Source organism: Pleurodeles waltl, chromosome 5 (assembly GCF_031143425.1).
Source record: "Pleurodeles waltl isolate 20211129_DDA chromosome 5, aPleWal1.hap1.20221129, whole genome shotgun sequence".
In the NCBI taxonomy this organism is placed as follows: domain Eukaryota; kingdom Metazoa; phylum Chordata; class Amphibia; order Caudata; family Salamandridae; genus Pleurodeles; species Pleurodeles waltl.
This window is the reverse complement of record NC_090444.1, coordinates 904,547,432-904,569,446: the sequence shown is the minus strand read 5'-3', so window position 1 is coordinate 904,569,446 and position 22,015 is coordinate 904,547,432.

Sequence of the window (22,015 nt, the reverse complement as noted above, 5' to 3'; positions counted from 1 at the left end):
AAAGATCCTCAAGAAACATTGACCCATTCTTTCAATTGAAGGCAGCCTACAGGAATATATTGGTTATCATTCTAGTGTCACATTTAGAAGGGGCCCTACTTTTAGAGATAAACGAAGCTGAAGTGACATCACAGCAAACCCGCCAATAAGACACAGGACACTGAAGGATTTATTCAGTATATTTAATGTAAGGCATGTAAATACAGTAAGGTGGTCACGAGGTACCTGTCTCCCCTCACTAACAGGATGAAAAGGATCAATCATTATTTCACTTGTACCACAAAATTCACTGTTTATGTGCTGATATGTCCCTGTGGTTTGCAATATGTGGGTAGTACTACCCACCCCACAAGGGAGCATGTTGTAGAACACATGAAGGCTATCAGGCATGTGGACCAGCAATATCCAATAGCAGGCCATTTTGATGAATTACATAACAGGGACTGCACCAGAGTGAGTTTTTATATAATTGATCGAGTGGAGGAACAGAAGAGAGGGGTGACATTAAACATAGATCAAGACAGCTGGAATTCGGGTATAAAGTGGAATTGAACACCAAGACCCCGAATGGGCTGAATATGGATGAGGAATTACATATCCATATGGAAGGAGATTAAATGTTTCACCTTATGATTTACAGGCCATTCCAATTATGGCCTTGTTCCATGTACCAATAAGGATATGTAATATTCCAGTATTAGTACATATGGTTTTTTAGAGTCTCTATTAAGTTGTTTTTTGTTTTTATTTGTCCTTGGTTTCTTCTTTGGGTATCACTGGGGTTCATTCTTAACAGAGTTTTTACTTCTCTTTTCAGGACATCAGAATGCAAGAGGGATGTTTCTACTTGTATTATGGCGACCACTGAGCTAAGAATCTTATTTATGACTAGAATATTTTAATAGCTTTTCTTGATGAGCTATTGTCATGATTGTGGTCAATTCAGAGGGTCTGGTAGATTTGCCCACTTGGGCACAATGTTATCTTCTTTTTGAATGTTCGGTCTGATGTATGGAACTTTTGTAGGGTATATGTGTACACGTACGATGGCAAAACGAGAAATGGAACATATTATTGAGTCATTGTGCAGTGTGATTATTTAATTAATAATTTTCTTTCCCTCAGAATTCTGAGTTAAGTAATGTTTTGATCAGACTCTTGTTCTACAGCTTATGTTAAGCGTTTAATTTTTAAACTACACAATATTTATTGATTACATAAATGTTTTTGGTCTGATAGTTTGAAGAAATATTGTTATTTGGAGGTCATTATATTGAATGTTAATTATGGATACAGCGAAAGATTTGATGAATTGAAGGATTAATAAGATCATACAAAATGGCCGCCACATTGCAATTTCATTGCACTCAACATGGTAGTCCTTTTTTATTGTTCACTAAGGGAGGTTTTGTGTGCCTTTTTAAGGGGTAGGGAAAAAGAGGGACTTTTATCTGTGATCAAGGCACCGAAATGCTTGAGGTGGTTTTCCTTATCTGATTATGAATTGGGAAAAGAATGCTAAATAAACTTTCTGTCTGCCACTCTGTTGGAGTGTGCATGATCCTGTGCAAGGCTGGTGTGGGAGCAGGTATTTTATGTTTTTGCTCTCCCTCGCCCGCACAGGCACTGCTGCTGTAGGGACCTGGTTAGGCAGCCCAGAAGGGATATATATATATATATATATATATATATATATATATATATATACATATAGCCACTCTGTAGTTATAGTTAGTAGTTAGGCTTGCCATAGATACAAATTCCTTGGATTTTTGCTCTTTAATAACTTTGCACCCCTTTGACGAATTTACCTGAAACCTTGTAGAATGGCAGATGATGGAAAGTTTTGTGGCATTTTGTCAAGAGGGTGCAAAGAAAAAAGGGAGGTCCTAAAACAGGTGTGGACCCCAATGCACTTCATGTAGACTTTTTTGTATTGGACGTAGTGGCAAAACGGCAGTATGGATTTGAATGAAATTTCACAGGAATGTACATTATGCTATGTAGATGATCCTTTTTCACTTGGCAACTAAATTGCTTCAGTGATTGTTAAATCAGAAGATAAAGCAGCTAAGTGATATCTGTTGTCATGGTAATATTGTGGTACTACTGCGGTACATAGCGATGACATCACAAAATATGTTTGGCTACTGACAGATAGTCGACAGAGGAAAGGTAGCCATGTTGGATTAGCAAGTGAGGTTTGGCTGTTTGCTGTGTATGCATATCAAATATAGAGAAGGAGAGGTTATAATTATACTGTAAGTAGGCTTTTGAAAGCCCTTGTGAGGTAGTAGAGGTAGTGAAATGCCATTTAATATGAGTATATTTTTAAAAAAACATTTCACTTACTATCACAGTTGAACTGCAGTAGTTTCTAGGAAGTACCGTTATACCAGAACGGTTGGAAAAACATTATTTTATAATATTATAATATATGATACATAATGGAGGGTGGCTCTGCCAAGAGCCTTTGGTTGTTTGGATTAGCCACTATTTCAGGTTCGAAAGTAAGATGTGGTTTCCACAGGTGGCAAAATGGACACTCTATGCCACTCCACTGTATGCCACTCCGGTGTATGTTATTCCACTATATGCTACTCTACTCAACAGCACTTCACTCTATAACACTCCTCTCTACACCACTATACTCTACCCCCCTCCACTGTGTGACACTCCACTGTATGCCACTCCAGTGTACGCCACTCCACTCTCTGCTACTCTCTCTACACCACTGTGCCCTATTAAAGTGTATGCCACTCCACTCTGCTTATCTCCACTGCACACTACTCCACTGTACTCCGCTGAAAAACACTGCACTCCACTGAATGACAGTCCACGCCTCTCCACTCTGCCACAATATACTCCACTCTATAGCACTCTACTGTACAAGAATGTACTTCTGTCATTGGCAGTCTACAACACTCTAGTTGAGTGTATGGTACTGTATGACATTCTACTCCACTGTACTCCCTCTGTGCTACTGCACCCCGCTTTACTGCACTCGACTCCATGAGACAATTCTCCACCCTACTCTACTTACTCTACTATACTGTTCTACTCTACTGTTTACTACTCCATTCTATGCCACCTAACTCCTCTCTATTCTATGCAACTCCAATCTACCACACTGTACCACACTGTACTCTATGCTACTCTATGCTACTATATTGCTGGGACCGTATTAGTGCCTTGTGAGGGTTGCTGGATGTCACTCTGTTTCTTTTGACTGCACCATAACACCCTACGCTTGCCCCCACATTGGCATGCTCCTCCTCCTCCAGAGATTTGCTGCAGCTGCTGGGCATGTGTCTTGATGCCTGCCAAGAAAGTGAAGCTACCCAAAGGTTTGAGCATTGCTGGCTTTTCCACCACTCCTCCAAGCCAGGTGCCTCAAACCCGGTGACAATGGTGACCCCATCCCCTTGCCAAATGACTGTGCCCGAAGGAACAGTCTTGGCAACCAAGGCATATATTTGTGAAATGATAGAAAACTTTCGGAAAGAGTTGGGTGAGATTAAAAAACAGTTCAATATGGCTGTTACCAAGCTTGACCAAAATCTGCAAAAGACCAATCAGAGGGTGGAGCACCTCGAGACTGCAATGGCGGATGAGAAAGATTAATCTGATGTTCTCAGTCCTAGAGTCCACGAGCTTTAACTACAGTATGAGCTTTTACAGGACAGAATCGGCAATAATGAAAACAGATCTCGCAGAAACAGTGTTTGTATTATTGGTATTCCAGACTCTGTGCCAGTCTTGGAGCTGCTTGACTATGTCATGGGCCTTTTCCATACTATGTTAGCAGCACCTGATGACCATTTGATCAAAATTGACTGAGTTCACAGAACCACCAATGCTTATCTGGTTCACAACAATCCCACTCCTGATGTTCTTGCCCAGGTGCACTTTTTTCATATCAAGGAGGACATCTTGAGGGCTGTGCGAGCTAAGGATTCACTGGTCTACATTGCACCTCTACCAAGATTTGTCACCACATACTCTGATGAAGTGTAAGCCCTTTAAGCCAGTTGCAGACCATCTTCGCAGCCTTGACATTTCCTACCGTTGAGGGTTCCTGGTTAAGATTATTTTCTGCTACCAGGCATTCTTTTCTGTAAAAAATGCTCTGCACAGGAGCGGCTCCACCCGAATGGCTGAGGAGCATTGGCCCCCTGGCCAAGAGTCAGGAGATGAAAAATAAAATGATAGTTACACTATTGTTTTATTTTTCATCTGTTGGCTCAGCCAGCAGTGAAGAGAGGGGCGGGGGAGTGGTGTGCACCTAAGTGCGCATGTGTGTTTGGCCAGTCATCGCAGGCAGGCCAAACACAGGTGCGCACTTAGGTTTCTCCAGACCGGCTTTGTTGAACAGCGGGGCTGGAAAAACTGCACAGGCCCTAGGGTTGTGTCTGAGCGGCAGTCCAAGCTGCTCAGTCCAATCCTGGTGCTGCTTTCATGCTATGCTTAGCATGAAAGCAGCACCAGAATTGCTGGGGAGCCTGTGCTGGTGTCCCAGTGAATGCCACTGGCCCTGGTGCTGCTGGGACTACCATCTATGGTGGGAAAAACCCCGGCCTCCACAGAACCAACCCACTCCGAGTAGCAAACACAGCAGCCCCAGAAATCGCAGAGACCTGAACAAGAACGAGCCAACAAATTATGAACAATGTACTCTAACTGTCAACGAGCAGCCTTTGTGGGCTCAATGCCTTTTTTTAACTATATTCCTGATGTGCCGTACTGCTCTTGGTCTTTCCTTTTTCCTCTTCCTCCCTCCTCCTTCGCCTTCCCCTTTTTTTACCTCTCCCACCTCCCTTTCCTTCCTCTTCCCCACTTCCCTCTCCCTCTTACCTATGTGTTTGAGTGTATTAATCTCATCTCCTATTACTTCAGGCTTTTTTTATGTCTTTCTCCTCAGGACGGGTGGGCAGGAGAGCCTGATACCATCTGGAACTAGTCCCTTCTCTCTCTCTTCTCTTCCCTGAGATGGGATGCCTCTTCTAAGGGGTCATGTTGGGTAAGCTTGGTGTTGGTTTTTGTATATGTTTCTTAGTAGTTTGTTTTGTTTTTCTTTCATTTTTCTTTTTGCTGGTTGGGGGGTTGTTATGGAAGGTGGAGAAGGGCAAGATCAAACTTCAGTTAGTTATGAAACTATTGTTGTTTATGCCTATTTGGCATTGCTTTCTGTTTGTGTTATTGTTTAGGTTGTGTGGGGTTTCAGGTGGGTGTCTGCTTTCATTCTCTCTTTTGGCCTCATCGATCTCATGGCAGCTGATCCTCTACTATGTTTTTGATCCCTCAATGTCCAGGGCTTTTACTCCCTTTGTAAGTGAAAAGCATAACTCCTCTGGTTGTCCTCCAGAGGTGTAGATGTGTTCTTGCTTCAGGAGACCCACCTACTGGCAAGAGATGTTTCTAGGTTGAGATTGCGGGTCATTCCCCGTTAGTTCCATTCCTCCACTTCTACTACGACCAAAGAGGCTGCGATTTTTATTCAGACAGGAGTACAGCTGAAGGTGTCCTCCACTAGTAGAGATAAAGAGGGACGATGCGTGATGATCTGTGCCTCAGACAATGTCACCTCTTCATCCACAGCTTCCATTTACGGCCCCAATGACCACAAGGCTCCTTTTTTCTGCTCTGTTCCTAGCTGTAGCAGCTCCTCCTGGCCATCAGTTGATTTTGGGTGGGGGCTATAACGCAACCTTTGAGCCAGCTGTAGATCACTCGGCTTCCCTATGGAGAGCATCTCATCCTCTGCAATCTTTGACCTAGAGTGTTACAGACTTGAATTTAGTATTAATTTGGCTTCATCTTTTTCCACACAATTGGGATTATTCTTACTTCTCTAACATGCAGAAACCTTACTCCTGTATTGATTTCTTTCTGGTTTCGGCCACCCTCTTGCCTAAAGTTGACAGCATGACTATTGGATCTCAAGTGTTACCTGATCATGCTCCGGTCATCCTATTGCTTTTGACCACGTTGCAACGGCCACGATCATATCGACCATGGAAAATTAATAAGATTGCTTTTCGCAATCTGGTTCTCACCTTATCATATAAAAGAAGTTCTTGAACAGTACTTTGCTGAGAACCTGACTAAGGGTTTCTCTTCAGCCATGATTTGGGATGCTACTAAGGCAGTGATATGAGGTGAGCTCTTAGCATATACCACTGTATTTTTTAGTTTTTGTAAATTCTGTTCAGTGGAACTGGAGGATGCCATCCTCAAGCTGGTGACAACTTAAATAAACAACCTCACTCCTTCTTTGGCAACTATGGAAGGTGAGGGGGGAAATGGAAGTCTTGCTGAACAAAGACACAGCCTACAAGTTATTAGAGACTAAACAAGTATACTATGAAAAAGGGAACGAGATTGATAAGCTGTTGGCATACAAGTTTTAGGCAGGCCAGAGGGATGAATTATATTAAAGGTATTTCGACTCAGGATGGCTCCTATTTGTTCCACGCTACAGGCATCTGTGACGCCTTTGTTTCCTTTGACAAGGAACTATACCAAGGGGAAGTTTTAGATCCAGATCAACCAGATGATTATTTGGCATCTCACCACTTTCCAGAGGTTCCCGATGGGGTTAGAGAGGATCTGTACTCCCTCATTACAGAGGAGGAAGTTAGGCCAACTATTAAATCCTTGACAACTAATAAAGCCCCTGGACCTGACAGGTTCACCAGTTCTATTTATAAGTCCTTTAGGGAATTGTTGACTCGCTATCTAAGGTCTTTAACTCTTTCTTAGACACTGTATCAGTCACTCCAATCATGATGGAATGTACCCTATCTATGATATTGAAACTATCCAAACCCCCTGATCAATGTGGGTCCTATAGACCGATTACGCTACTAAATGGGGAAGTTAAGCTATTTACCTAGATTTTGGTGAATTGATTGGCTAAGATCTGGCCTGTTCTCATATCCCCACTCCAGAGTGGATTCATACGAGACCGGCAGACATGGGATAACATCTGACTCGTGATTATTGCCATTGAACAAGACATGTGTGACAAAACAGAAATGCTTCTCCTTTCCTTGGATGTGGAGAAAGCATTTGATAGAGTGAACTGGTCCTTTTTGACTAAAGTTCTGTCCAAGGAGAACATGGGCCTTCAAATGAGGTCCTACATTCTGGCCAACTTTGTGTCACCTTCTATAAGGATTGAGATGTGAGACATTTTGTCTGACTCGATTACCTTGTCCAGATGTCCCCGATCTTCAGCATTATTTGCCACTAGCGTTGAACCTCTTAATCACAAGATTCAAGCGAATCCTAAAATACCAAGACTCCCTGTGGGCGGTGCACAGTTGAAGATTACGATGTTTGCTGATGATACGATTTGTTTTTTGATCGACCCTACTACATCTCTTGCAGCACTTGAGATCACGCTGAGTGAGTTTATTAGGGTTTCTGGATTCCAAGTTAACAAAAAATTCAGTCAACATGGAGGTGGGTCCTGCACTGGTTGAATCCAGGGGTTTTACTTGAACCTCCTGCGATTTTCATAAATTGGGGATGTCCATTCCGAGAGTACCTTCAGATGTTTTTCTTTTAAACATTCCATGTCTTCAAGGACCGTTTATCGGTGGGGCCGGCTTGAGAGCTCGTGGATGAAATGAATTTCCTCCCATGTCCTCTTTACGTGGTTCAGGTTCTCCCACTTCAGATACCAAAGATGGTTGTTGCTATGGTCCTTTGTATGGAACAACATGCCTTCCAGTGTGGCTAAGGCAGTTATATACCATTCGTCATGGGAGGTTCGGGGTTCCACATATTGCCTATTATATTATGGCTGCCCAACTTGTCCTGGCATTGGACTGGATCTCTGCTCCTGTTAAACCCTGGGTCTGACTGGAGCAGGTGAGCTGTGTACTACCCCTTAAATATCTACTGTGGTTGCCCCTCTGCAGCCTTTCCTATTTTGACACTTTATTGTCCTCCACCTTATCCACCATCCACTACTGGAGATAAGCGGCAGATACCCATCAGTTCAACCTGTACCTGTTTCCCCATATTCCGGTTCTTGGCAACCCGGACTTTTCCCTTGGTGTGTGGGATGTGGGGTTTCATAAATGATCTTACTCTTGGAAATTGATATATTGATGGAATACCTAAATCTAGAGACCTGCCTGCGATTGACTTTTCATTACACTACACTGATGTATATGGAATTACACAGTTACTACATTGGGCTCGCCAGACAGCCACCCTCCAGGGACGTACACTGGAGATACATTTGTCAGAAGAAAAGGGATTTCACATTTTTACAGAGCGCTAGAATGCACAGGCTTTATTGTACAATGAGTGACAGATTTGAATATTGAGATTGATGAGTGTGATTGAATTGCAAATTTGGCAGAGAGCACTTAAGTTGTCTATGTGTATTCAAGATAGAGAGAGCACTTACAAAATGCTCCAGCGCTGGTATCTCACCTCCTGCCGCTTGTACCACATGGTGGGCGTGAGCCATCGGTGTTTGCAGGGGTGTGAATTTCGAGGCACATATTTTCACTTGTGGTGGGAGTGCCCAGTTGTTGCTGATTTTTGGAAGCATGTGTTCTGCCACATTTCTGGTATTCTGCAGGTCACACTCACCCCCCATATCCTCTTCAGGCAATCCTAGTATTTCCTGACAAAGAGGGTCTTTACCCACTCAACCCCCCTTCCGGTAAATCAATTACTCACAGTTTGGTGGCAGCACACCTGGTGATTGTCTTCCATTGGAATGGCCCAGAGATCCCTACTATGCAACAGTGGCGAGCAAGGATCTGGGATATCTACTCTATGAAGAGCCTGACGGCTATTGTGAAGGATACTAGATTGTCCTTTGACAAAAACTGGCTCTCTTTTCTGACTTTTGTCAAGGATAGTTCTGCAACTACGCGCACCATTGTCACTTTGGCCATGTGCACATCCACCTAAGAACCACCCCACCCGGTCGTAGGCATGGATGCGCAGGTTGGAGAGGCCAACCCCCATCCATACCTGGCCAGGCCCGGCAAGCCCCAGGTACTCAATACTAATCATGGGTGATGGTGCTAGTTTCTAACTTGTATGGATGGCGCGGGTACTTTCACCCTGCATTGGCAGAGGGAAAGTGCACCAAGCTCCTAGGCTCCTGAAGAGAAAAAAATTGATGAAACCTACTCAAAAAAAAAAAAAAAATCCAGGGGAACCACAGCCTATACGGATGAGGTAGAACACTGTTGAAAGAATATTTGATGTATTGTTATTGTAAATTGTAGTGTTTTATTTCTAGCCCATACCTAAGATCCCCTCCTGGGTGACCAAGAGTTTCAGAGTATTTTATAACTTTAGGATTCTCCATGCTCCCACCTACATACAAAAAAACACACATGGGTAGAACATCTCTCTCTGTTCAAGGTGCCTAACTATGGAATTCACTATCCACACACAGAAGATCCACTGACAACCATCTTAACTTCAAAAGGTTAATCAAGTGCTGGCTCTTCCCACATGACAACTATACTCACAACACAACAGTGTGCCACAACAGTATTCACAGACATCACAAACTATGCTTCTCACAGCTTAGAGGTAATACTTTTGTTATATATGTGTCATTGTGCATTGAACTGTTTCCTACTATAGGCGGATACACTTATACAAGGCTGTAATATATATTTAACCACATGATGTATATGTATATAAGATAATGTCATAATTGCTGCTTCTATATACATATAGGTGCATATATAGAGGAATTTATGCCTGCTACCTAAACTTTAAGAAATGTCATGAAAAATGTGCATACTTCACCACAAGATTTATGTGAAAAGTCTGACCATGTAAATATTGCTGCTTTTATGCACATATGGGTATTTATAATGGGGTTTTTCTTCAGCCAATTAAACCTACCAAGTGTATGTGTATAGTTGTATGCATTAAATAATTTCAGTATTTTGCTATTAAAGAAACAAATACTCCTTTCAACCTTTTTCCAATCCTTCCTCTCTTTGACTCATCCCAAACCTGACTACTATGAACCACCAAATGTCCGTCTCAAACTTTCCTCTCCTTTTTAGCCATGCCACCCAATTAACAGGAAGGCACACACAACAACTACTTACAAATACAATTTACTACTTTCTCTTTCAAATCCATTCCCATCACCTTGATCCTACTGTAAACTATACTAAACATGCATGAAATCAAGAGCACAAACCTAACACAACTATTGCAAAAAAGAAAAAATATTTTACTAATCTACTACCTACAAATCTCTAATCATGGATTCCGGAGAAGTGTGCTACTTGCTGCACAGTGTTTTGATGCCTCGGCAGGGGTAGTAAGCTCAATATAAATCGTATTTCCTATTACAATTGCCATATGTATTTGATGCTGTGCACATATGCATGTATGTATCCCTATGGGGTTAGCCCTTGTGTAGGGATGTACCTGCTTAGGTGTGTATGCTTATAAGTGCTATATTAAAAATTAAATTTGTATGTGTGTGTGAATACATATATCTTTTAAAAAAATGATATAAGGAATGTGTATACTTGCAGATGTGCCTATGTATTTGAGAATATGCATTATATACAGATATATTATGTATACATGCATAAAAGATTTGAAAAACAAGACAATAAGCATTTGTTTATGCTTTAGATATACATATGTCATAGCATGTACAATACATTTAAGTACATGAATCTCTGTACATGAGTTGTTATGCTTGTTCGATAATAACTATATATGTCATGTTGTAAATATGAATATTGGTTAGATAACTGTACCTATGCTTATTGGTTTTCATGCTTTCCATACAGGTATAGCAGTGTAATAAAAAAGCACACTTACTGTACATTCTAACATGACAAAATATGTGTGTCTGGTTATGTGGATGAGGTTGTCTATATGCATGTGGGTATATTTCTTGGTTTATTTCCCTGTTATAAGAAGATACATATATGAAGAAATTGAAAAAAAAAAGACAAAACACATTTTAACAGGCCTATGTATATTTATAAACAACATATATGTGTATGTCTGGTCATGCAAATGTTTGTAGATGTTTGTGTATATGGAGAACAAACACACAAATGTTGATGGGATGAGTGCTTGCAAAAGTCTAACCACTCGCAATCGCTCAAGGTACCTTTCCAAACCATTGTCCATGCACAGTCTTGTCATCAATGTTGTTATTTCAGATGATGCAGTTATCTTATCAATGATGTCGTGGAACATCATGTGTGATGTAATATTTGAGGTAATTAGCAATGCATGGGCAGGGGACAAGTGTCAGATTATGCTGGAAACAATTCCACTAACCTTGAGTTTCTGTGCTAATCGCGCAAACTTGTATTCATCTAAATATGCAGTTTCTTTTGCCTTCCAGGTTGTCAGAAGTCATGATGGATGTGCTGGGAAGAGAGTCTTATTCAAACTGAGGAAGGCTGAAGTCACAGAGGAAGAACCACAACTTGGTATTTCCTGAATACTCACGCGAAAGCGTAGGAGCTGTTGCTGGCAGCTTCTGAAGGAACAGAGACGGGCCACTTTCTCTGTGAATGGGTTTTCTTTGTGACTTTTGGCTCTCGTTGGGCTTTCTTCAAGTGGAGCATGAAGTACCTCTTATAACAGATGTGGCTTGCAAAGCTCTCTCTTCCAACAGACAAAGTGTCCCAAAAGTATATAACACATTCATGCTTCTAGGTGAATATAGTGTTCTTTTGCATGCAAAGTTTTTTCAGACCCACACTCTTGTAGCCCAGTGTGCAGGAATGTGAATTTAGCACTATGCTCACAAGCTAATGCAGAGGTTGAGACAGCAAGCTATAGTTACTTTGGAGGGCAAGTTACAGCTACTGTTGAATTTCAGTGGGTGTTTTGTCCTTTTAAAACTTTCTGATTTAAACTGACATTTTCACCTAACTATAATGTCACTTTATCCTTTGCTTTTTCAAAGACTTTCTTAATTTTTTTAGGTAAAGAAACATATTACTACAATTCCCAACTATTACATCACTTTAACATTTGTTTTTTTCAGTGTTTTTTTTTTTTTTTTAATGTAAAGTAAGATGGTCATTGCCATGTGTGGGTGGGCATCCAACCTCCCATCGATGTAAATTTTTGGCTATGTCATGTAACAAAATATATGCATGTCTGCACTCCCCTCTGGGCAGGGAGCTACAATGTCCTAGAGAATGGAGTCCCTGGGAGAATGTAGGTCTACTGGGCCTCAGGAGATGGGGTTGATCAATAGCTAGGGGAGAGGGGGCTGCACACCTCTTCCTCTTAATATAATTAGTGGTCCTGGGAGATGAGGGCCCGGGGGCTTGTGCAAAGCTTGGGAAAGGGGCTGTGTGCCTCATTCTCCAAATATTACTAACTTGGCCCTGGGAGGTGGGGACCACAGGCTCAGGGAGGGGGAATGCAGGCCTCCCTTCCCTTAATCCAATATTGCACCAGTCCCCCAGGCCCGGGCCCACGCCGCAGCGGTGGGGGTGAGATATTTGTAAAAACTGTGGGAACCTGAGTTTTTTTTATTGGAACAGGAGATCCAGGGGTCAGCAGTCTTGTTTTAAAAAAACAAACGCTTTTTGGCCTGAGGGTGGGCCCCTTTGGGACCTCCCATTATGCTTGGTGAGAGGGTATTGCTACCATGCCCCTGTTATGATTTTTTTTTAACTTTTCGTGTAGACAGGGACTGAGTCCCCGAGTCCTGAAATGGCTGCAACCACATCTTTGCTGAAATCTAGAAATCTGTCAGCTTTGTGGATCCTCCATGGCGTGAAATATCTAAAAATGTTGAACCTCACCTTCTAAAAAACTATTTGAATGTATTTACACCAAATCATAAAAATCACACTTTCTGAAACAAGATATAACTTTCTGAGAATTGAGTGTAATTTCTTCCAGCAGTTTCTGCAGTATCGTTGTTCAATTTTCTATTTTTCCATTGAGGAATACACAGAAAACAGCTTTGGGACACCCCCTTTGTCTCAGCCCCACTTGATTGTATATGTTCACTGAAAAAAACAAAGATTAAAGCAAAATGATAGTTGGGTGAAATGTTCAGTAACAACGTAATGTTTTTAAACTTTAAAAACCATAGAAATTCACCAGTTATAATTACCTGTGGCCAACCCCCTGGTGTGCATGACCAAATGCCCTACTCAGTGTGGGGGTGGCTGCCTTTAAGGGGGTTGTCCACAGTCCAAATCTTGTGGTCAACCCCCCACTGTGCAAGGCCGAAGGACGAGCACAGCATGGGGTTGGATGTATGCGAGAGGTTGGCTGCAGGCCCTGCAGCTGCCCCCTGCCATGCACGGCCAAAGGCAGTGCTCGGCTGGGAGTTGGATTTATGTATGGTAACATGGTATGTATGGTAATTAAATATTACTTAATTAATTAATTAAATACATATTAATTAAATGTTACATTTAAGAAACCCTAAAAGATCACTGAAAAAAAAAAGGATAAACTAATGTTACAGTTAGGTAAACTTTCAGTAACAACTTAATGTTTTAAACTCTAAAACCTGCACCAAAATCCCAGACAAGATGACTCCAGCACAGAGTTCACATCATACAAACTTAATCTATAGATTAAGTATAATTATCTGTATACAAAGTTCTGCGTTACCCTGGTCTGAAGGCACAGTGAAATCCAACTCATGGCAACAAGGGTTCCAGCTGCACAGCCTATTGAATCAATTGCAAAGAAATGTTCTGAAACACAATGAATTTATACCCAATGGCACCTTCGATGTCCTTTGCAGCATAACACTCTAGTGCCTTTAAGGTCTAGAAGTTTAAATCTCTGAGCTCACCCAGAATACACAGGTAAGTGTGGTACATGGATCGTAAATGTTCATAGGTTAAGACATACTGTTAGAAATAGGGTCTTTAGTTGGCAGTCACCCCTGCTCATCCTCTTGGAAACTTGGCACAAGCAGTCAGGCTTATCTCACAGGCACTTTATAAAGTATTTGTACAAACACACACAGTAACACTGTGAAAAAGGACTCCACATCAGTTGAGAAAAATAGCCAATATTTATTTAAATCAAACAAGACCAAAACTACAAACATCCAACATACACAAGCACAGATATAAATGTTTAAACTTGAAAAAGTTCTGATATGCATAAAAAATAAAGCCGCACGGGCAGGTGTGTGTCGGAAGAGCAAATGATGCGTCAGTTCCGTACTCGCAAGTGAGGCTGTGCGTTGATTCTTTCTCTGTCAGGCAAGCGATGCATTGATTCTTTCCCTGCAGGGAAAAGATGCGTTGATCTCTGGAGAAGCAGCCTTGATTCGGTGCAATGATGTTGCAGGTTTTGACGCCCAGGGATGATGCAAGAAAAATCCGGATGCATGGCACTGAGCTGGTGATGCGTCAATTTTACTGGCGATGTGTCAATTCTTCACCCCCGCGGTGCAGGGGCTACGTCAATTTTTCTACCGCTCAGCTCTGGTGTGTGGATTTTCACCTTGGGTTCAATAGCTTCTCCTTTCAAGGGCCCTAGGATTGGGTGTGGCACCACTTGGCAGGGCAGGGGTCTCAGCAAGAGAGCCCCAGGTGCTGGCAGATGATGTTTTTGATGTCCCTGAGACTTTAGAACAGGAGGAAAGCTCAGTCTAAGCCCCTGGAGAACTTCACAAGCAGGATTTCAGAAAGCAAAGTCCAGTTCTTTCCCTCTTCAGGCAGAAGCAGCAGCAGGCCAGCACAGCAAAGCAGCAGGCAGAGTGGCAGGTCCTCATCAAGCTATTTTCCCTGGCAGAGGTTCCTCTTGATCCAGAAGTAATCTGAAAATCTAGGGTTTTGGGTCCACAACTTATGCTCATTTCTGCCTTTGAGGTAGGCAAACTTCAAAGGAAAGTCTGTTTTTCACAAGGTCCTGCCTTACCCAGGCCTGGCCCCAGACACACCGGGGTTGGAGACTCCATTGGGAGAGGACAGACACAGCCCTTTCAGGTGTGAGTGTCAGCTCCTTCTTCCCCACTCTAGCCCAGGTGAGTCAGGATATGCAGGACACTCCTCAGCTCCCTTTGTGTCACTGTTTAGAGGGAATTCACAAACAGTCCAACTATCAGTCTGACCTAGACCTTGATTCAACAGGCAGGCACAGGTATAGAATGGTTAAGCAAGAAAATGCCCACTTTTTAAAAGTGGCATTTTGAAACAGAATATAAAAACCAACTCTACCAGAAGTTGTATTTTTAAATTTGGAGTTCAGAGACCCCAAACTCCACATCTCTATCTGCTCCCAATGGGGAACTTCACATAAAATATATTTAAAGGCAGTCCCCATGTTAACCTATTGGAGAGATAGGCCTTGCAATAGTGAAAACCGAATTTGGCCTTATTTCAATATCAGGACATGTAAAACACACCAGTGCATGTCCTACCTTATAAGTGCACTGCAGCCTGCCCATGGGGGCTACCTTGGACCTACCATAGGGGTGACTTACATGTAGTAAAAGTAACGGTTTACCCTGGCAAGTGGGTACACTTGATAGGTCAAATTGGCAGTTCAAAACTGCACACACTGACACTGCAGTGGCAGGTCAGAGTCATGTTTACATGGCTACTCATGTGGGTGGCACAATCAGTACCATAGGTCCACTAGTAGCATTTGATTTACAGGCCCCGGGCACCCATAGTGTATTTTACTAGGAACTTACCAGTAAATCAAATGCGCCAATCATGGAAAACCAAACACCAATATCTTTTAGACAGAGAGAACTTGCAGTTTAGCACTGGTTAGCAGTGGTAAAGTGCACAGAGTATCAAAACCAGCAAAAACGAATTACAGCACAGGGTCAAAAAACAGAGAGTCAATAGCAAAAAGTACAGGGAAACCACGCCAAAAGCTGTCACGTTTGACACTTACCCAACACAGTTGTATGTAGGTGAGAGATAAGTGTGTATATGTCTTTCCAGTGTCATTTGAGACATGTTTCACACTCATGTACAGGGGAGGCAGGCTAGAGCAAGAATTCCTTAGCTGAGATTTGTCTGGACACTTCTGGCAGGGGGCATGGTTACGTGACTATTGAAGCAGGGTCGGACTAGGGCACAAAATAGGCCTGGGCATCAAAATAAAAGTTCCACAACGAGTGAAGCCGAGAGCTAGAAAAAAAGTGGTAATATCTGGGTAATCAGTAAAAACTGCCCTCTGGCCATAAAACTGACCTAGAACTGCTTAAGAACCAGCACACACACTGATTTATCAGCCCAGCCCATCGGGCATTGCCTGATTGCCCTATAGGCTAGCCCAACCCTGTGTAGAACTGATTTCCCCAGTGGTGCAGTTTCAAGTGTACTTTGAGGTATTTGGAATACAACTTATTCTTCTTGTCTAGCCGATGAGTCTTGGAATAACCTCTCAGAGGGAGTGGGGCTTTCCTTTCCCTGGTCACACATGGAAGTGTCTGTAATTAAGGTCCAAGTATAAATATCACTTCCTCTCACATGTTATAAATGTTATAAATGTTGCCATGTTCCATATCTAGATGGAAACATTCTTGTATGAGGTTTTCTGATTTTTTTTCACACCTAACAATTTGGTGGAGGCACGTAGTAATATTTAGGGAAGGTAATTGTTTATTAATAGGGGCTTGGAAACTGCTCTGAGTCTTCATCATACACTCAGGGGTTTTGTGAGACTAAGAACGTTTAAGGGCTCAGGACATCTATTTACGATAGTGAGTAGCTAGTTATATGTGGCCAATCAGATCAGACTCTATTGACCAAATATGGCATGACCAGTGACTGCAAAGGCATTAAGGTCCTCATTACAACCCTGGCGGTAAATCCCGGTTACCGCCGTGCAGAAGACTGCCAACATACCGCTGCGGCCACGGATTTCCGCTACAGGTATTATGACCCACAGCTTGGAATCCGCCACAATACAGACACCCACACAAGTCCGCCACACCAAAGGTCAGTGATAAACTGGCGATAACAAAACCGACACCATCACGCCAACAAGAACCCCACCTGCTTGCCATCACATACTCCCACCCTTACCCTCACACCCATCACCCCAACAACCCACAGATACCGCACCAACACAACCCACATATCCCAAAACCAAGCCCTGCATGTAACACCAATGCATGGACACCCATCACCCAAGCATGTCCAGTACAGAGACTCACTCATGCCCAAAATCACCAATCACACAAGGACCAAGCCAATAATGCAAGCACAGGAGTAGAGGGTCACTCACCCATTGCACACGATGGCACACACAGATACAATAACTATGCATTTACACCCCAACAGGACCCCTACCCAACGTCACCGGACAGGAGGTGCCAGACATATCCAGTACCCCCCACAGAAGAGACCCATAGTGATGACAGCAGCTGTGCACGCCTGGATCAAGATGACCAGCCTGGCCCATCTGGAACCTCGGGACAGTCGGTTCCCCTGCCACTGTCACAAGCCACCACTGAGCCTCCCCCTCAGGAAACACCAGCACAGCACCCACCCAGCGGGCCCATCCCTCTGTCCCCAGGACACGTCAGTCAGCAGTGTGTCCACCACTACAGGGAACCCGGGCAAACCCACTAACACAGGACGATCAGGGACCTGGGGGCAGTGGCAGTGGGCACACGGTTCAGGGGACAGAGGCACAGGATAACAGGGACACTGGGAGGACTGCTGTGCGATGGGGGGGGACAGGCCCAGGGAACCGACACTCCACAAGGCACTCTCCAACATCATGGGAGCTTACCATCATTCCCAGGAGACCATGGCAACGGTACTGGCCAAGTTTCAGGAGATCCAGCGGCTGGAGGAGGAACACTACCTTGGGATCAGGGAGGACTTGACGTCCATTAACACCACCCTGGTCACCATTGCAGGGGTGCTGGCAGACCTTCTCAACACCAGGAGGGACTCAGTGGCACAAAAAGGGGTCCCTGATACTAGCCTGGATGATGAACAGCCCTCCACCTCCGCCGGCGCTGGTGGACAGGAGGCACCGCCACAGGAACAACAGGACACCAACACCATATCCCCTGCAGATGGAGAACCACCCCGCAAACGGTCCCTGAGATCCAGGAACAAGACAGAGAACATTGCCAAGACCCCTGCCAGGAAATGAGACCCCCCTGAATGTCACCCTTCTGTCCCACTATGTCACCCTGTCCATCCTTAAACTGCCATTGCTCCACTTCCTATGCCCCTTTGGACAATGCACCTGTGAAACAAATAGACTGGACTCTGCCATGGACATTCCTCCACCATCACCCCAGCCCATTTTACAACCCCCTCCACTTATTTGCACAGGAATAAACACGTCAATCACAAAACAATCTGGAGTCAGTCTGTGCTTTCACAAATGTGTGATTGCAATAACTATGGAATATAGCAATGTCAATTTACTTGTTCACATACCAATGTAACACAGCTGTAGGCCAGGAGTAAACAGAGCAGAGGGAACAAAGTGGGACTCAGATCCATGAAATGGAAAGTCAAAGTGACAAGTCAGGGTACACTGAGTGAAAATGACAGACTAATGCTAGCTCAAACAACAGTATGAGATGTGGGAAGCAGTTACATCTTCTTACCTGTCTCTCACTGGAAGTATTGCATGATAATGTTGTTTCGCTTGTCGATATCCTCTTCTTCTGCCTCCTCTTCTTCACTGTCCACAGGCTCCAAAGCTGCCACAAGACCACCATCTGGCCCATCCTCCTGCAGAAAAGGCACCTGCCGTCGCAAAGCCAGGTTGTGCAGCATACAGCAGGCCACGATTATCTGGCACACCTTCTTCAGTGAGTAGTATAGGGAGCCACCTGTCAGATGGAGGCACCGGAATCTGGCCTTCAGGAGGCCGAAGGTGCGTTCGATCACCCTCCTAGTTCGCCCATGTGCCTCATTGTAGCGTTCCTCTGCCCTTGTCCTGGGATTCCTCACTGGGGTCAGTAGCCATGACAGGTTGGGGTAACCAGAGTCACTTGCAAATGTCGATGGATATCTGTTAGACACACACTAACCCTTAGGGACAGCCCCATACCCAGACACCTATGTCAACTGTATTGGGACCTTTCCTTCACTTATTAGCCACACACGGTGCCTCTGGAGTTGCCCCATCACATAAGGGATGCTGCTACAGGGAGTGCAGAATTATTAGGCAAGTTGTATTTTTGAGGATTAATTTTATTATTGAACAACAACCATGTTCTCAATGAACCCAAAAAACTCATTAATATCAAAGCTGAATATTTTTGGAAGTAGTTTTTAGTTTGTTTTTAGTTTTAGCTATGTTAGGGGGATATCTGTGTGTGCAGGTGACTATTACTGTGCATAATTATTAGGCAACTTAACAAAAAAAAATATATACCCATTTCAATTATTTATTATTACCAGTGAAACCAATATAACATCTCAACATTCACAAATATACATTTCTGACATTCAAAAACAAAACAAAAACAAATCAGTGACCAATATAGCCACCTTTCTTTGCAAGGACACTCAAAAGCCTGCCATCCATGGATTCTGTCAGTGTTTTGATCTGTTCACCATCAACATTGCGTGCAGCAGCAACCACAGCCTCCCAGACACTGTTCAGAGAGGTGTACTGTTTTCCCTCCTTGTAAATCTCACATTTGATGATGGACCACAGGTTCTCAATGGGGTTCAGATCAGGTGAACAAGGAGGCCATGTCATTAGATTTCCTTCTTTTATACCCTTTCTTGCCAGCCACGCTGTGGAGTACTTGGACACGTGTGATGGAGCATTGTCCTGCATGAAAACCATGTTTTTCTTGAAGGATGCAGACTTCTTCCTGTACCACTGCTTGAAGAAGGTGTCTTCCAGGAACTGGCAGTAGGACTGGGAGTTGAGCTTGACTCCATCCTCAACCCGAAAAGGCCCCACAAGCTCATCTTTGATGATACCAGCCCAAACCAGTACTCCACCTCCACCTTGCTGGCGTCTGAGTCGGACTGGAGCTCTCTGCCCTTTACCAATCCAGCCACGGGCCCATCCATCTGGCCCATCAAGACTCACTCTCATTTCATCAGTCCATAAAACCTTAGAAAAATCAGTCTTGAGATATTTCTTGGCCCAGTCTTGACGTTTCAGCTTGTGTGTCTTGTTCAGTGGTGGTCGTCTTTCAGCCTTTCTTACCTTGGCCATGTCTCTGAATATTGCACACCTTGTGCTTTTGGGCACTCCAGTGATGTTGCAGCTCTGAAATATGGCCAAACTGGTGGCAAGTGGCATCGTGGCAGCTGCACGCTTGACTTTTCTCAGTTCATGGGCAGTTATTTTGCGCCTTGGTTTTTCCACACGCTTCTTGCGACCCTGTTGACTATTTTGAATGAAACGCTTGATTGTTCGATGATCACGCTTCAGAAGCTTTGCAATTTTAAGAGTGCTGCATCCCTCTGCAAGATATCTCACTATTTTTGACTTTTCTGAGCCTGTCAAGTCCTTCTTTTGACCCATTTTGCCAAAGGAAAGGAAGTTGCCTAATAATTATGCACACCTGATATAGGGTGTTGATGTCATTAGACCACACCCCTTCTCATTACAGAGATGCACATCACCTAATATGCTTAATTGGTAGTAGGCTTTCGAGCCTATACAGCTTGGAGTAAGACAACATGCATAAAGAGGATGATGTGGTCAAAATACTCATTTGCCTAATAATTCTGCACTCCCTGTATATCTCAAAATGTAAGCATCATGCACAGAGCCAGGATACTTGGCATTGACATGGGAGATGTACTGGTCTGCCAAACACACCATCTGTACATTCATCGAATGGTAGCTCTTCCGGTTTCTATACACCTGTTCCTTCCTGCCGGGGGGTTACAAATGCCACATATGTCCCATCAATGGCACCAATGATGTTGGGGATATGTCCCAGGGCATAGAAGTCACCTTTCACTGTGGGCAAATCCTCCACCTGAGCGAAAACGATGTAGCTGCACATGTGTTTCAGCAGGGCAGACAACACTCTGGACAACACGTTAGAGAACATTGGCTGGGACATCCCTGATTCCATGGCCACTGTTGTTTGAAAAGACCCACTGGCCAGGAAATGGAGTACAGACAGGGCCTGCACTAGAGGGGGGGATTACTGTAGGATGGCGGATAGATTAAATCAGGACTGGCTCCAACTGGGCACACAGTTCCTGGATTGTTGCACAATCAAGTCTGTATGGGACTAGGATGTGTCTCTCTTCCATTGTCGTCAGGTCCACCAGGGGTCTGTGCACCGGAGGATGCCGCCTTCTCATCATCTACCCCAGCAGACATGCCCTATGGAGGAGAACAGCGAGCAGAGAGTCATCCAACACTGAGGTATCACAATTTGTTATTTGCAGAAACGTTATTAATCCGCAATGTGCCGGTATCTGTCTATATTCCCGGCCCAGATAGGTTGTGACGCCGTTAACATTCATCCCATGTGGCCTCCTGAAATGGCGGCTGCCTGACCTGTAAGGTGGGACAAGGGGATATGAGGTAACTGTGCTGGCGTTGTACACCGTCACGGTGGGCGGTCGAAGATCGCGGCGCAAATCTACATTGGTTAACATTGGGCCCTATGGGTCCCAGGAGCCAATGACGATGTACGCCGGTGGTGACGGTAGGCACTGGCGCGGACGTGACCGCCATTTTCTATCTGTTCCCTCACTTGATATCTGACCTTCAACAGGAGAGGACCTACACTGCAAGTGCTGCTGTGACCTGTGTCTGGAAGCAACGATGGCTACAGTGTCTGGGGAAAGGGCCCCTGCCTTCACTTTGAAGGAGTTGGAGAAACTAGTGGATGGGGTCCTCCCCCAGTACACGCAACTGTACGGTCCTCCAGACAAACAGGTGAGTACACTGTGAGCATGCTGCATGGACAATGCCTGTTTTGAGTGGTGTGGATGGAAGATACATGGGGGTGGAGGGCTGAGGCCTGCATGTGCGGATGGTGAGTGTATGTGCATCAGGGCATGGGTGGGAACTGGTGGGCAATGAGTATGACGGTCTGGACGGGTAAGTAATT